Source organism: Perognathus longimembris, chromosome 28 (assembly GCF_023159225.1).
Source record: "Perognathus longimembris pacificus isolate PPM17 chromosome 28, ASM2315922v1, whole genome shotgun sequence".
NCBI lineage: Eukaryota > Metazoa > Chordata > Mammalia > Rodentia > Heteromyidae > Perognathus > Perognathus longimembris.
In genome coordinates this window covers 84422174-84440504 of record NC_063188.1, presented here as the reverse complement: position 1 = coordinate 84440504, position 18331 = coordinate 84422174, and positions in this window count along the sequence as shown.

The following is an 18331-nucleotide window of genomic DNA, read 5'->3' as shown; positions in this document are numbered from 1 at the left end:
TAAAAAGTTTCTGCACAGCTAAGGACATAGCCACCAAAATAGAAACACAGCCAATCATATGGGAAAGGATCTTTACCAGCACAGCAACAGACAAAGGCCTAATATCTGTCATCTACAGAGAACTCAAAAAACTACGCCCCTCCAAGCCCAGTAAACCAATTAGGAAATGGGCAAAGGAGCTAAAGAGAGACTTCACAAGATAAGAGATAAAAATGGCAAAGAAACATATGAGGAAATGGTCAACATCCCTGGTAGTAAATGAAATACAAATAAAAACAACCCTGAGATACCACCTCACTCAAATTAGATTGGCCTATACTCTGAACTCAGGCAACAACAAATGCTGGAGGGGTACAGGGAAAGAGGAACCCTTCTCCATTTTTGGTGGGAGTGCAAATTAGTACAACTACTTTGGAGAACAGTATGAAGGTTTCTCAAAAACTCAATATAGACCTACCCTATGACACAGCCATACCACTCCTAGGCATCTATCCTGAACAGCAGGTCCCAAGATATCAAAAAGACATTTGCACTTCCATGTTTATCGCTGCACAATTCACAATAGCCAAAATATGGAATCAACCCAGATGCCCCTCCACAGATGAATGGACTCAAAAAATATGGTACCTATACACAATGGAATACTACATAGCGATTAGGAATGGTGAAATATTGTTATTCGCAGGGAAATGGTCAGAACTTGAACAGATAATGTTGAGTGAGACAAGCCTAGAACACAGAAAACAAAGGGGCATGATCTCCCTGATATATGACTGTTAAGATGGGGTGACGGAGAGATAGTAGAGACCAGGTTTGTGAAACAAAAAATTGCTTGTCAAATGGTATTTCCCACAGGATTGGGTCAGCAACCCAACATTATGCAACTAAAACCAAACAACTACTCAACATATAAAGGTCAAAAAGTGACCTCTCAGTGGAATACAATAGCTCAAAAGCTATGTATGTATATTCATATAAGACTACTGTCGACATATTGTCTAATGTCGACATTACATTTAAAGCCCTAGGCGAATTTTCTTTGGCGTCGGCAATGTGGCTATTGTATATGTCCTTGGTACATTGTGTATTGTATATATGTCTACCTGACCTAGGGAAAGGAAAGAAAAACAGGGTGTAAGATATCACAAGAAATGTACACACTGCCCTACTATGTAACTGTACCCCTTTTTCACAACACCTTGTCAAAAATTTTTTCTTTAATTAATAAACAAATTATAAAAAAAAGGCTTCGTGAGAGTAGCTTGGTTTTGTTCCATGTGGTATCAAATAGGGTAGTTGAAGCTGAAAGATCCACATCCAAAATGGCTCACTCACATGATCAGCAAGTTAGCACTGGCTGTCATCTGGGAACTGAGCTGGGGCTGTTGGCTGAGTCCTTTGAGCCTTCTCCAAGTGGGCTGTTAGGACTTCCATACAGCTTGGGGGCTAGGTTCCAAGAGGCAGGAAGCAGAAGCTGCCAGTTCCTTAAAAGCTTAGGTCTGGAACCTGCACAACATCACTTCTTCTATGTGCAGTTGGATCAGAGGCCAAACCCAGATCCAAGGGTGACAGAAATAGCACAGTGAATATGTAGCCACCTTTAATACACCATACTGGCTGACACAGGAGGCTGTTGACATAATCCAGGTAGAGATGATGATAGCTTGAACCAGGCTGATGACAATGGGGAGAATGACAAACAGTTAGATGCTGGCTGTATTTTGAAGCAAGAATAGAATCTATTGATTGGATATGAAGTATGAGACAGAAAGAGAGTAGTTGTGTTAATTTGTGTCTTCTGAGAAGCAGGTTTACAAAGGGCATTAAACATGTAAGATTAAAAAATATTATTTGTGGCATGAAAAATAAATAGGAAGAGAACCAGGGAAGGCTGGGAGAGCCATCAGACCATCACAGGAATCTGACCCTTGAGAAAGGGGAGATAGAGAGCAGGCTGAGTGAGAGAGTGATCATTCAGTCTAACAAAAGTTTTGTAAATTTTCAGGATAATTCTTGAGATAAAGCTGTGTAATCAAAAAATTATTTGTGCCAGTACTGGTGGCTCACACCTATAATCCTATCTACTCAAGAGGCTGAGATATGAAGATCATAGTCTGAAGCCAGTCTAGGCATGAAAGTCCATGAGACTCTTACCTCCAATTAAACATCAAAAAGCCAGAAATGGGGGCTGGGGATATGGCCTAGTGGCAAGAGTGCTTGCCTTGTATACATGAAACCCTGGGTTCAAGTCCCTAGCACCACATGTACAGAAAATGGCCAGAAGTGGCACTGTGGCTCAAGTGGTAGAGTGCTAGCCTTGAGCAAAAAGAAGCCAGGGATAGTGCTCAGGCCCTGAATCCAAGCCCCGGACTGGCAAAAAAAAAAAAAAAAAAAAAGAAAGAAAAAGCCAGAAATTGATTTGTGGATCAAGTGTTAGAGCACCAGTCTAGAGCAAAGAAGCTCAGGGTCAATGCCCAGGCCTTGAGTTCAAGCCCCAAGACTGGCACAAAAACAATATAAAACAAATGAATGGGTTTTTCTGTGCTCATCACACTCAGTTTTGGTAATGAGCAATCTGTAGAACAGGTGGCCTAAATGTAAGTTTCATGATGGATCTGTACTTTGGCACTTGGTTGGTTACTTACCCTGTGTAGTTCTGTAGATACATTCTCACAGCTGCCCTAAGGGTCAAGGACAACTTTAAGTGTTTTGATCTAAGCAGCTATAATGATGAAAGCACCTCAATTTTCTGGGCTAGCTTTAAAACCCCTTCCGTGGAGATCCTGGGCTATTTTCCCCCTCCGTGTGTTCCCCTTTTGCTCTCATGCATATCCTCTGGCCAGTAGGAAGTAATGTGGGAGCGAGGGCCACGGGTAAGCTCTGGACCGGGTGTGGTGGCGAGAATGCCCTCCCCCCCATACTCGCCAAGGAGGCCAGGTACGCTTGGACATCTCGGAATAAGCTTCAGGAGCTTCCGGAAGTTTTATTCAGGGGAGGGGTTTATATAACAGTAATGGCAGCAGGAAGAGGAGGGACTAACTGGGTATTAACGATTGGCTGATGAACTGTCCATCACGGTGATGTCACGGAACTTCCCGCAGAAGCGGGGCTGGTTTGGTTGCCTCTTCTGGTTTTGGACCCGGAAGGAGGTAGGAGTGAATAACAGCCAAGCAACCCCAGGTCTTAAAGGTATAGCCATCCCCGACATCAACTGAGCTAGGGAAGACTGTGAGAAGAGCTGGTGTTGGAAGAACTATAAGAAGGACGATTCCGGGCATGTTAACTTTAAGATATCTACTGGATATCTCAGTATAAATGTCAAATTGGCAACTGGACATTTCAGGGGAGATGGCCATGATGTAGATAATAAATTAAGGGTGGTCATAAGTGTTAAGAAAAATTTCTTTTCAATCAAATCATTGGTACTGTATTATTAGCACTCAGTTGATCAAAACAACACACACACACACACACACACACACCAGATTTTGAAAAAATAATTCTTAAACATAGAACTAAAATTTTATTGGAAAATATAACTTTATAAGCTATAGCTATGTTTGAATCATACCTATTGCTAGGAAGAGACTGAATTGAGCAGAAACTATATTCTCATTTTTCGTACCTTTAGATTTAAGTGCTAAGAAATCTTGTTCACATAAATATGTAGAATGAAGTAGAAAGAATTTTATTATAGTAACAGCATTTGGGTTCTTAAAACTCTTTCTGCATCCTATCAAAGATCCTGTAGGAAGCTATTATAAAAATTTACTTTTAATGATCAGCCAATGAAAGCAAAGAATTTAACACTCCCTGACTTCAAAATATATCTGTTGTTTAAAAAGAGTTATTTGGTTTGTTAACACTACCCAACATTTGAAATTGTCCCTCTGTTAGATGCTTATGACATTTCTATTGCCTGAGGGTAGTATACCTATCGAAGATTCTAGAAGGATGAGAGGTGCATGTCCTTTGGCAGACTTTTAGAAAAGTTTCTGACAAAGTGAATCACTTGAAGCCTCATTGCATATAGTCTAGAAAATCTTCTTGTATTTCGAGTTGTTGAAAAGTTTCTTGGACAAGATATTAGGCACAAGAGCATAAGTATACTTTGAGGAGCTGGTCTGAGAGACCATGAGGTCTATCCCTGTCTAGAGGACAGTAATTTATTTCTCATGGTGTCTCAGGCTGCACTGAAGAATAAAAGCCTATTCTTAGGCTTGGACCAGAGTGAAGTATAAGGACAAGATAAAGTACGCTGATATTTGTGCTAAGAAGGTAGATATGGGAGACTGTTTTTGTATGTGCATGCCGGTTCTGGGACTTGAACTCAGAGCCTGGGCATTGTCCCTGAGCCTTTTCCCTCAAGTCTAGTGTTCTACCACTTGAGCCACAGCTCCATTTCTGGCTTTTTGGTGGGTAACTGGAGATAAGAGTCTCACAGACTTCCTCCCTAGTCGGGCTTCAAGTTGCAATCCTCAGATCTCAGCTTCCTAAGTAGTTTGTATTACAGTCATGAGCCACTGGCGTTTGGCTGAATATTTTTTTAGAGATCCTGATCAATAAGTAACTTAGTAATCTTGATCAATATGTCCATTGTTGGTATTGGAAAATTTATAAAGAATAAAGGTTTACCTAGTTTATGGTTCTAGATGTTGGGTAGGTCAAGAGCATGATTCTAGAATCTGCTAGACAGCTGGTAAAGGTTTTCTTGTTGGATTACATGACAGAGCCACCAGAGCAAGCAGGCCAGAGAGGACTGATTTTTTACAACAAAGTTATCATCTCTATTTTGCATTCATGAAGCTTTATCCCATGATCCATTCACCTCCCAAAGTTCCTACCCACAACTAGTAGCAATATGTGACCTTTGGGATTAAGTATCCAACACATGGATTTCAGGGGTTTACACATTCAAACTGCAACAATGAATTAGGTTACTTTGAGTGATTTCAAAAAATGAGACTAGGTATGTGCACAGAGGATGAATTTAGGTTCTGAGCTTGTCTTGAGGGTTTGTGTGAGGAGAAGGTGTCATTGGGATGGTTTCTTTAAAGATCCATTCCCAGGAGAGGGGAGGGGGGAAATGAGGGAGGAGGTAACAAGTTGAACAAGAAATGTGCTCACGGCCTTACATATGGAACTGTAACCCCTTTGTACTTACTTCACTTTGACAATAAAGAAAAGACTGGGAAAAAAAGATCCATTCCTATTCCCTTGGGTGCCATAAAGTTTCCCTGTAGTGAAGGCTGAAAAGCCTGCTGTAGCATCCCATTGCCATCTTCTTGGTGTCCTGGAGAGATCATTTCCTGTAAGTTAGAAGGTCAAGGTTATATACCTGTATCTATCTTCACTGGTCTTGTGACCTTTGCGAAAACTCCATTCTGCATTTACTTATCTCAAATGTGAGAACAAAAATATTTACTTCTACTACTCTTTAATGTTTTCCAAATCAAAGGTGAATGTGAATGTGTTTTCCACATGATAATTCACAGTGTAACTGATAACCCCTCAAAGGGCAATTCTACTCAATGTCAGTTAGAACCTACTATGTGTCAAGCATCGTAGGGAATTAGACTCAGAGAGCTGCAAGGGGAGGAGAAATGACAAGGGCTGAAATGCACATGGTGAAAGAGAGAAGGGACTGGAAACCCAGGATGAGAGCATGCAGGGAAAGCTAAGAGTGCCTCGGCGGAGCCCATTAGGGTTTAGAAGGTCTTCTTTCTAGTATGCCTGCTTCTTTTCTCTGCTTACTTTCCTTCCTGAGTCTGAGGGATGATACAGTCCTCTTTTTCCTGCCTGTGGGGAAAATATTGGGCCATGTGCAGCATGCTAGGGAAAGCTGGCTTTCATTGCTTGCTCACTGCACCACTGGTTTTATCCCAGCTTTTAAAATGTTCTCTTAACAGCAAATGCCATTTGGATGAGATTGTGTCTCCTTTGTCCTCCCCTTTTAGTCTCCTCTCACTGGTTTTGACTCTTTCATTACTGTGTCTCTAGGTGTATAGCAGGCATTAAGCACCAAGAGTCATGAGTACTGTAAAAGTGACAATATGAACCCTGCTTTTCAAGGGCCATAAAAGGGTACCTCCAATCTCTCTTTGCTTTCTTTCTGAGAAGGCATGAGAAATTCTAGCCATACCAAGGGAAGGAGAGAAGGGATCATTGGCTGTGGGGATAACTCCTACCTTTTCCTGTGTGATTTTTCAGGTAGCATGCTGGATGCTGTGTAGACAGTTTCTGGTCTAATCCTCTCAGTGAATATGATGGTAAATACCACCACATAATAAAGATGAAGAAATTGTATGAAGTCATACGCATAGAGATTGGAAGACTGGTCTCTGATTAAAATCTGTCCTTCACTATATGCGTTGACTGAGGAACTGTGAAAATGCACATTCATCCTTTTCTCTGATTCAGATGGCCTCACTTGTAATTCTTCTTGGAGAGGTAAGGGCTGTGCGAGTGAGCTCATAAGCAAAATCTGCCCCCCCCCCCAGGTTCTGGTAAGCTGTTGCTTCTGAAAGGAAGACTGAGTTATGTAGGGTGGCGGCTTCCTTGAACTCATGGGATTCTGGGTATACTAGAAACTGAACTTTATTGAGTAACTTCCTCTGGAAGGCTTGTTAGAGCCATGGTGATAATCTGGCTAGACTCATAGTGGCAAGAGGAAAGCTAGATCTGAAACAGTGGAAATGTAATGTGCTTGTTTTCTATGGATAACTCTGGAAGCCATATTACTGTTGTAACTGGGAATTTTGATGACTGAAGAATAGAGATGGGCTGAATAGAGGATATCATGCCTGAAGGAAAAGCACAAGGTAGGAAGGTTCTGAGTCTCCTTGGTTTTCTTTATGGTATGGCTTCTTTTAGGTTTCCATTGATTAACCCCCTTGAGAACAGGGGCAGCTTGACTACTGTATTGCAGCCCAGAGTGTCCTAAGGGACACTCTGGGATGTTCTGGTTGCTAGGAGTCTGGGGATAGTGGCTGATGTGAGAAGCACAGACAGCCCCAATTGTGCTGCACTCAGCACTTTGGGACTAGAGAGAGCCTGGCTGTGACCATCTGATACCTTAGAAAGACTTGTGTTTCTTGTTGAGGGAGAGAAGGATCTTCCCTTGGCTCTCAGCCCCCTGGGGATTGACCAATACTTTTAAAGCTGCATATCCCTTGGGCTTTTCTCCTGAAGGAAGCTCCAGGAAACTCTCCTGGTATGTTGGGTAGGAAGCTCCCTTTGGGAGTCCATAACTTCACAATCATCTTTATCCCTGCATGGATCTTATTAAGTTTAAATGATCTACATAAGAGGTTAAAAACAGATTATTAGAGGAAGACATAGAGATAGTATTTTCAGTATAGAAGTATAAAAGGTAATCAGTGGTGACTTCTTTATTGAGCTGCGAGAGATGCTTAAGGGGACTCAGGTTCTTTCCATCTTTCTGATCTGCTTGTATCTTCACAGGCAAGAAGAAAGGTAATGGGTCTATTTCTGTACTTCTCATCCATATTACAGACAGCAAAAAATGGAGAAATGGTAATAAAGCAGAAAAGACAGCCTTTGTGGCTTTCCTATAGATTTCTGGCCAATCCAGGGAGTTTGGGAAGGCATCTGTTTTCACCTCAACTTGCCTCTGGGTTCTTTCAGGAAGTATAGAAGTGTGTTAGTTTCCTATGGGTGCTATAATAAACTATTAGCTTCACAAACTATTTGCTTACCTGGAATTTATTATCCCCTAGTTCTGGATGCTGGGCATCTGAAGTCAAGGTGTCAACAGGGTTCCTTCCTTGTGAGGACTGTGAGGCAGACATTCATTCTCGTACCTCTAACTTATTTTCTGGTGCTTATCTGCCATCTTTGGTCCTGTGTTGCTTGATCTCTGCCTTCATGTCCATAAGGCATTCTCCCTTAGTATGTGCCTCTCTTTGTGTCTAGATTCTCTTTCTTTGTAAGGATATAATTATAGTGAATTAGTATCCAACTTAGTGATCTCAGCTATAAGTACTCTTAAAATGTGGCCCCAACACTGTCCACCAAGAGGTGATATATATGCTCCTCCCCTTGAATCTAATTGCTTATGATTGTATCAACTAGTAGAGGACAGTGGAAGTGTGACTTCCAAGATAGTTATAAAAGGCCTTGCATGTTCTGAGAAGTTGGCTTCTGGAATAAATCAGTATTCATATTAGCAGTCTTACCATCCTGACATTGTGACCTTGGAGATATCATATATTGGTGCTATCTTCAGCATTCCCAGTTGAGTGCCAGGCTGATCTTGAAAGTCTAATCTAGCTAATCCTAGTCTAATCTAGCCAACCATCCTATAGTCCAAGTTGGTACTGCAGGGACTTTAAGCAAGAACTAGTCAGATAAGTCCTTCTTGAATTCCTGATCCCCAAATTCATGAACCAAGGGAAAATGGCTGTTTTTAAGCCATTACATTTGGTGAGTTGTACAATGATAGATAACTAGAACAATTTGAAAGAATGAGAAAATGAATATTAGTCAGCCAATAAGGCCAGTGGGGACTATGAGACTCAGAGAGAATTGTCATTTGGAAGATAGCTTCTATGGAGTTTTAATTGGAAGTTTTATGTCCCTAGGTATCTCCTGGGGGTAAGGCTCCCTTTATGCTGAGACACTTGATTGAGATGAGTTCTAAAATGGTAGTGTCACCCAAAAGTTCAAATAAATGTTTTCATGGGAGAAATTATGCAGAGATGATTACTGGTAATTGTAGCAAATGCAGAGATTCCTATCTTGCTCTGTCATTGACGGTCTGCTTTGCCTAAACTGGGGAAAGTTGTCATTGGAAAATAGGGTGTTAGTTTGCATAACTTCTGTTTCACCAAAACAAGATATTCTCTTCTATGATTTGAATGTATTCACCCAAAATTCATGTGTTGGAAATGTAACTATCAAAACCATATATTGATGTCATTTGGAGGTGGTAACTTTGGGATATCATTAAGATTAGATGAGGCCATGAGAGTGGAGTCTCTACAATTACATTGGTGGCTTTAGGAAAAGAACAGAGATGGAGCCCTATCTTACCATATCGTGCTTCTTATGCTATGTTATGATGCAAAATAAGCCCCCCATTAAATGTTGAGCACATGCCTGCATCACGTTCTTGGACCTTCGAGCCTCTGGAACCATGGGCCAAACAAACTTTTATCTATTAAAATTATCTACTTGGAGGTATTTTATTACAGTGATAGAAAACAGCTTAAGACAAGCCTCTCCCACTTTACAGGCAAAGATCCTAAGAGAAGAATATTCTGGCAGATCCTAAACTCTATACTATAGTTCCAGCTTCTTAATTTATTTTTGGGGCATCTGATCCATTCTTTGCCTCTCAAATGATTAGTGTAATAGAGGACTTTCCTAACCATGCTCAAAGTTACTCTGTGCTAAATGACTCACTTGTGGGTGACTGAGTGCCACCACTGGTGTCCAAATTCCACTGCATTTTTGTTCAAGCGTCTGTGTCTTCTGTAGGATTTGCCACTCATCCTTTTCTTAAATGCTGTGCCTAAGCCAACTGTTTGCTTTGCTTGACCTTTATTTAATTTCCTTTGATATCTTCATATTCACCTTCATGCTTTGATCAATCTCCAAACAGCAGTTGCCAAGCAACTTCCTTTCCTTTCCTTTCTCCAGGTTCCTCTTAAAATTCCATCTGTTTCATCAAGACTTTTGGTCAGCCTCACTACTTCTTTCTATTTCATTTGCCCTGTATTGAAGCTACAGATAACAAGCAAATGGGACGCTACATGCAGTTGGATTCAGAATATTTATGACATTAAATATGTAGTCAAAAGATGTCTGGATTCCAATTCTGGATCTGCTATGTATTAGCTCTGGCACTAAGCAAATTATTTAACTTTTCTAACTTTAGTTTTCTTGTCTGTAAAATGGGTAAGGCAAATTATATTTTCTAAAGATAACTGCAAGAGTATCTTATCACATACATCCTGTTAGAAACTTAATTTCCTTTAAATTTTCACAGGCATGTTAATATCTTATAATTAGCTAAATGCCTGGGAAATGCTGCATAATTTTGGAAATTAATTGAGAAAGGTGGTGTACCTTGGAGCTCTGAGCAGTCATACTATGAGGAAGTCCAGTAAGCTCTTGTGAGAAACAAGATGCAATAGCTCTAAAAGTAAAATTGATCTTCATTATTTGAATTCTGAATATTTTAGGATCTGCCTAATCACTCAAATTTCCTTGTAACCTCAAGTTAATACTTACAGCACATTCAAGCTCACTTGTGAGTTTGGAATCAAGTGCTGACTAATTTGAGTCAGCAATGTCTACTTTCCTTAGTGAAGTCCAACAAGGTTATAGTCTGCCTTCTCCTTTCAGCCACCTCTCACCCCCACACACTGAAAACAAGTGGCCTTTTTCAGTCTTTTTAGTGCTGTATTTCCCCTATCTTTGTGATTTCTGTTGGTTGATTTTTCTGTTTCGAATGAATTACAGGCATAGCACTGAAGTGCTGTCTGGAATTCTTAAGCTCAGGAAGACTGTGATGTGCTTTATAAAGAAAGTACACGTGTCTGATAAACTTCATTCCAGTATGAGTTATAAGAACACTGTTGACTATGAGTTCATATATATATATACATGCATACATACATATCAATACATATATATACTTTTATATATTATATAAAATAAAATGTCTTTCAACAGAAACATACATAACACAATGTTAATTATTGAATGCTCAACAAAAATACCCTGATTATCAGTATTTCCTCTAGGAGAAATAATTCAATATTCATTCACTTAGTGTTTGTGCTGAATTTATGAAAACTGTAACAAATAATGAGAATTAACTGTACATGGACAGAGAGAGTTCATATTCTGTTAGATCCCAACTGTCTTAGCCTCCTGCAGTTTCAGCTTCCCTGACTGACTTCAGCTGCTTCACAGATCCCAAATAAGACAGCCGATGAGAACTCTCAGATTCTTTGTTGGCCTTCAGAAGCTATGAAATATAGTAGTTTTGTCTACCAAACCTATTTTTGTTTTTGTCCACACTTGTTTATTGTTATTAGGGTATTTATAATATTAAAATGTTTTGTTAGTATTTTTAAATGTAGTTGTTAGAATAATGGAGTTGGCAATGCATTCCTCCCAGGCTTGCTGAGAAGATTAAATGAGACATCATAGTATCATGTTGAAAAGACTAAATGTGATTAGGGGCCAAGTACTCTACTACCATTAATGTTATGAGTTCTCTGCATTCCTTTATTTTATAGAACCAGATTATTACAGCTGAAAAGAGGCTTTAAAGATCACCCAGGCTAATCTCTGTATTTTTGGGGTGAGAAAATAGAGCTTCAGAGATGGGAAATTTCATTACATAGAAAGTTGTCAGTAGAGTCTGAAGTAGAAGTGATGCTCTTCCATTGTACTGAATAGAAGCCTGTTTTTCAAATTTATTTTTCACTGTTGCTTTGCACATTTCAATTGTAGACATGCCTTAGTTATTGAGAAAGTTAAGCAGAATCTGATTCAAACACACAGAAGCCGTGAAATTAAACTCTTCCTTTTGGTTCTAGAATCATAGGTGAAATAATCTTTTATTATTACTGGTCTGCACAAAATAACCCTGTTCAGAATGGAATGGGGATGGGAATTGTGCTACGGAAAGTACTTCAGTCGACAGCAGTATTATTTATTTTTTGATTAAAAATCGGAGTGAGATTTGGGTCTTGAATGGTGAGTGTCCAGCACAGAATAACTAGCCAGGGAATTGACCATCAGAAGAGTAAGCAGATGCCTGAAGGATGCAAGAGATAATAATGTCAGTAGCCATGATATTTAAAATTATTCATTTTAAACTAGTGGCTAATGGCTTACATGTGTAATCCTAGCTACTCAGAGGCTGAGTTCTGGTGATCACAGTTCAAAGTTAGTCCAGGTAAGAAAGCTAATGAGACTCTCTTAGCTCCAATTAGCCAGCAAAAGAGCCAGACATGCAGTGATGGCTCAAGTGGTAGAACACCAGCCTTGTGCAAAAAAGCTCAGGTATAGCAACTAAGCCATAAGTTCAAGCCCCAGTACCAGCATAAAATTATTCTTGACTTCAGATGCTGTTGGCACTGGCTGGTTTCTAGGCCTTGTTCCTGTTGTATACTAGGGATAGACTTCCAGTATGACTCAGAGAGTCCTTTTGTGTTCTGTATTTTCTGTGTAACACTGTGTTATCAGAAATCACACACACACACACACACACACACACACACACACACACAAACATACACACATCTCCCCATTTCAGAGCACAAAGGACATTGGAGCCCTAGGGCAGGTAGAGGAGAGGGGGGACTTTATCTGTACCTCTGGCCTGTGCATATCTTACCAGCTGTTTTGACTAATGTATCTTCTCTCTTTATTAAAGTTGCAAAGGATACCATTTTGTTAAGAAATTTTTAATATAATTTTGAGATAAGGAAATACGTTGGATGAACTTTAAAAAGTACTACAGCCAAATGCAAAATCAAACTGATACTTTGGTTCTGTGCATTATCTATCCCTGGTGGCTTGAGAGGGACCTCTGAAGGTCTTAGGAAGGTTTGTCTAGATCCCTGTATTTGTTTTTGGATGTACATCTGTGGTGCCCAATAGAAATACTGGCTATTCTTATTCTACTTTCTCACTTACTTGGGGAGAACTGGCTGAAAGCACAAAAGTGTTATAGACTGCAACTTACATTTGTTCCCAGCCAGGTGCTGGTGGCTCATGCCTGTAATCCTATCTACTCAGGAGGCTGAGATCTAAGGATCACAGTTCGAATCCAGCCCAGGCAGGAAAGTCCACGAGACTCTTATCTCCAATAAACTACTAAGAAAAAGCCAAAAATGGCGCTGTGGTTCAAGTGGTAGAGTGCTAGCCCTGGAGCACAAAGAGGCTCAGGGACAGCACCTAGCTAGGCCCAGAGTTTAAGCCTCAGGATTGGCAATACATGCATACATACATACATATATACATAAAATTTGTTCCCTCCAAATGAGTGAAAGACAGAGTCTTCCTCTTCCCTCTCTGACTCTTTACATAATACCATTACAGTTTAAGCCTCAGAGAGAAAAGACCCCTTGAAGTGACAAAATGATTTCCAGTAGATTCTGTCTTGTCCCAACTTGTCACCATGGGAAGGAGACTATACACACACCTGTCCTGTTTGCTCTTAACCTCACAACACTCAATAGCAATTTCTGTTCTTGCTCAAAGCTCCTACATATTCTATGTCTAATAAGCCAACTATTATTATTTGCATCCACAAAATTTCTTCTATGGAGAGAATGCAAGAAATGGAGTGTCAGTCCCACCTGCAATCAGGTAATTCTTGGCAAATCACTAATTTGGTATTTTAATCTGACCTACCAGTTTCACTGAAAGATTAATGAGAATAGGTCCTGGAGAGAAGAAATCCATAGACCTTTCTTAGAAGTACCAACGAAGAGCCTTGTGTAGGATAAATGGAAGTACAGGAAACTTGTCAGGATCCAAATTTTTAGGTGTGTACCTATGTGCTGGGAAAGGATCCAGTGGGATCAGGAAGGAAGGCGACAAGGAGTTTGAGTATTTACTATGTGTGTGGAATGAAAAGGGCCTGGATAGATAGACATAGGAGCTTACTTTTGGTCAGCTTTAGATCCTGACCTATTGAATGAAAATGTTTGGGGGTGTAGACCTGAGAGTATATTTTCAAGAAGCAAACAGTTTGAAAATCGTTACCTTGGGTCTTGTTTTTTTATTTTATTAATTTTTTGTTTTTTTAATATGGTTCTAAGGAATTGAACCCAAGGCTTCATACATGCTAGGCAAGCACTAAGCCACATTCCCAGTCCTTGGTTCCTGTTATCTTTACATAATTTTCTCTCTCTCTGTGTATCAGTGGGAGGAGAAATAATGAGTAAGAGGACAACAGTAAGCATCTAAATGTAATTGAACACACTGAACTTCCTCTTATTTCAGTATCTAAGATAAGCAGAACTCTCTGCCAAATGGATTTCCTATGAACTCACCTTCACTCCAGTACCAAGGAAACCTGTTTTCTAAATTTTCAGTATCTTGGTTCAGGTATCCATTAGATAATGAAATTATTTGAAGGAACAAGTGTTGAGACAGAGGGGGACAAGCTATAGGTGTGAAGTTTAAACAGGCATCCAAACATTTCATTTTCTGAAATTGGATTATTATAATCTTAAACAATTATTAAAGTACTTAGAGCACACTGTGTTCTTTGCATGAAACGCTGCCAGAAAACTGTGAGTAAAACTTTTTTCTTTCGATCCGTTTAGCTCTTCTTTGTCCTCCCTAGTCTTGGCTCTGGAATTTTTGGGCTGGTATGATGATTCAACCTCTCTGGACACCCTTAACAGGCTGTGATACAAATTCATTTTTTCTTTCACCAAAATGTCTCAGTTACAATGGTTTGAATGTTTGTATCTCCTCTAATTTCTTGTTTTTTGAAGTCTTAACTCTCAAAAGTGATGGTATTAGAAGGCAGGCCCTTTGGGTGATAATTAGTTTGCAAGAATGAAACCCTCCTGGATGGAATTAGTGCCCTTATTAAAGAAGTTTGAGAGAGAGCATGCTTTTCGCTTCCACCATGTGAGAATATAGTAGTCTCTAAATCAGGAAGCATGCCCTTATCAGACACAGAACCTGTCTATGCAGGCACCCTAACCTCAAACTTCATCAACTAAATTCCCATTGTTCATAAGTCACCCAGTCTGTGGCATTCTGTTAGATAGAGCAGCATGAGCTGACCAAGACATGTGTACTGACTTTCATCCTATTTATTATTCAACTGGTTATACCTCTGGAATGAATTTTGACTAACTTATCTATGACAAAGTATTAGTATAGGATAACAGCTTAAGTTCTATCTTCAAAGACCCTTGAAAGCCTAATGTGTCAAATCAGATGAAAAATATTTCTAATAGTGGAGTCTATGGATCATATACAGAAGTAAAGGAGAAAAAATATTTGGACAGGTAGATCTTTCCAGGATTCCTAAAATTATACCATGGAGTAAACTATTCTGATTAGTTTAAAGACAGTCTTGCTTAACACTAAGGTTAAGGGGACTGAATAGTGCTGAAGATAATAAATCACCAAATAAATTGGGTGATTAAAAGAAAAACATGTCCCAGAGAACATATAGAGAACTCATTAAAATTGAACAACAGAAAATAAACTATCCAGGGACTATCACCTCCAGCAGCATATTTAAGAAGACATTGGAAATTTAGGAAGGAAACAGTAAGTTCTTGTCTTTTATACAGAACTAGCATCTTCTTGGGATGAAACAGGAGCACTATGACCTAGCTTGTTGAAGAAATTTGCATGCTGCTTTGCAGTTACTAACATATTGGTGCCTGTTTCTAATCTGGAGAAGTCAGAAGGAAGAATTTCTGCAAGAGTAGTGCAAATGTGGAAGAATGAGGACAGTTCATATTCCAATCACTAAGAGGGTTGGTGTGCAGTTCTTGTGAGTCCAAAGGACTGTGGGCAAGGTAGCTGGATTTTTCCCCAAAGGGTAGATTATTTGGGCTTGGGTATCCTGGTAGTAAAACACTTCAGTATTTCTTTCAGGTGGAAAAGCCTAGGGAGTCAGAATTGGTTCACCAGTTGATCATCTCAGCAGTCAGAAGATTGACACCCAGGAGCCCCTGTTGGCTATCCAGAGATCCAAAGACAATCTTCCCCTTGCACCTACAGCCCTTGGAGAACTAGTGCTTGGATGGCTTCCATGGCAAAGGCATATTACAATAGCATTGTTGACTTGAGATATGACCTCATTCCTATGATCTCTATGTCTCAGAGAAGCAAGTAGATGTTGTAAGAAAGGGCTTTAGATAAGACTGTTCAACTGCTCCATGAAAGGAGCAAATTACTATTAGTGACTTGGCATGAGGGATTTGTCATAGGAATTCCTTTTTACAAATTATTGAAGCTAGGAGAGAAATCTACATGGAACTGTTACTCGTATATATTGTTATGGTCAATGTCTTTATAGATCATCCAGGGCAGCTAGTCAGGAAGTTTATAAAGTGTGAGAAAAAAAAAAAAACAAGAACAAATTGGAACTTGGGACGACAAATTGAAACTCTCAATTTCTTTCACCTTGTTGGCAGGAGTGAATTGTGGGAGAAGCTGGCACTGTCTGCTAAAGGGCTCAGTTCTTCTGAAAAGCTAAAGAAGGAGATCCAGTTGGAGATGAGAGGTGCCATGGGGTTGGGGTACTGATCATAACAAGAAGACAGGTCAGCAATAAGTGGCAATGCCTGTGATCCAATGCAATGCCTGTTACCCTATTCCCACCTTCAGAGTATAAAAATGACAGCACTTTCATTTCAGTATTGTGCAAATGTCTTCCTGGTCAGACCTACAGAGGAGAGGATTCTGGGAAATGTAGTTCTGGTTAGCTAAGTGGCTGAAAGAACTTCAATGATATTTTCCCCCTGCAACGGTTTCTTATCCATAAGATAAATTTTTTTAAGACAAGTATTGAGCCTGGGGTAGGGGAAGGTAAAAACCTTTGAACTGGATATGAGATTAAAATATTGATTGAAACTGAAAATTTCAATATTAAAATAGAAGCTTGTTCTGAAAAAAAGCCTAAAAGCCTCAAAACTTAACATGGACAAAGATCTTCTTAGGAGACATGGAAATTAGTTTGATATAATAAGGTTGAAGGCAATGATGAAGGAAAATACATTCACTTTCTATTTGTACTCAGTCAAGTTCAACTTTTTTTTTTGCTGGTCCTGGGGCTTGAACTCAGGATTTAGACACTGTCCCTGGGTATCTTTGTGCTCAAGGCTAGCTCTGTAAACAGTGACACTCTGTCAACTTTTTTTTTCAATAAAGCGGTTCCATAGGCATTTAACTTGTTAAAATTCAATTATATACATTGTTACATTCTTCCATTCCATTTGATTTTTTGTCTTTCTCATGTAACTTTAAATACATGAAATTATATTTGGCACCTCTCTTGATTAAATATTTTTACCTTTGTGTGTACTATATGTACATATAGAATTATGGTACAGGGTTTGATTATATATACACAAAAGCAGTTTTACTGTTCAACTTGTATAATCTGAAGTGCTTTTTTTTTTGCCAGTCCTGGGGCTTGAACTCAGGACCTGAGCCTCGTCCCTGGCTTCTTTTTACTCAAGGGTAGCACTCTACCACTTGAGCCACAGCGATCCTTCTGGCCTTTTCTATATATGTGGTGCTGAGGAATCAAACCCAGGGCTTCATGTATACGAGGCAAGCTCTCTATCACTAGGCCGTATTCCCAGTCTGGGAAGTGCTTTTTCTTGTGACAATATTGGTCATGAACTCAAGGCCCCATTCTCTCACTTGGCTTTTTCACTCCAGTGCTTTGTTACCTGAGCCACACCTCTACTCTGGCTTTTTGCTGGTTACTTGGAGATAAGAGTCTCAACAACTTTCCTGCCTGGATTAGCTTTTAACTGCAATCCTTAGATCTCAGCCTCCTGAAGAGCTAGGATTACAGGTGTGCTTTTAAAAAGCTATTTTTACAATATGGGATTTTTACCTTAAATGCTAATTCCAGAAACGCAAATTCTATGCAAGATGAAGATATAATGTTTTTATATTCCAAATAGAAAATGTATTAGAGGGATATGGTTAAAAAGCATATATAATAGATTGCATATATATGCATATAGGCATATATAATATATGTATACATATATTAGTATATATTTTTAAACTCATTCTTGCACCCCGTACATTTAGTTCAGCCCCTCTGAATGATTCACTTTTGTCTGTTCAGTGAAACACCTTAAACATATTAAATTCAAAACAGTTTAATTGGTGTCTCCTAATTTTGTTTACCACACACTATAAAATTCAAAAATATTTGAGATGATAAAGACTTAAAGATCTTTAATCAGTTGTCATTTTAAAAGGATGAATCTGGCCCCAGGAGAGATGAAGTGGTGTGTCTAGGGCCCCACAGCATCTTGGTAACTGGCTCAGAACTTGAACACAGTGTTCCTATGTCAAAAATCTACCTTCCTTTCCATTGCTTTTTTATGGTTCATCATTATAAGTCTCTAGCAGGTGCTGTGAGCTTGATATGATTTTGAGTCAGCTAGGGACCTTGTGTTCCTACACTTTAGACCTGGCCATTGTCTTTTGTTCTTTCTGGGACAGACAGAGCTCAGCAATAACAACTAATCTGTCTCAGATCTGATCTCCTCTTTCTAGTAGGATTCCAAGAAATGGATCATGTATTTCCTCCATCCATCTATATCTCTTAGTTTGT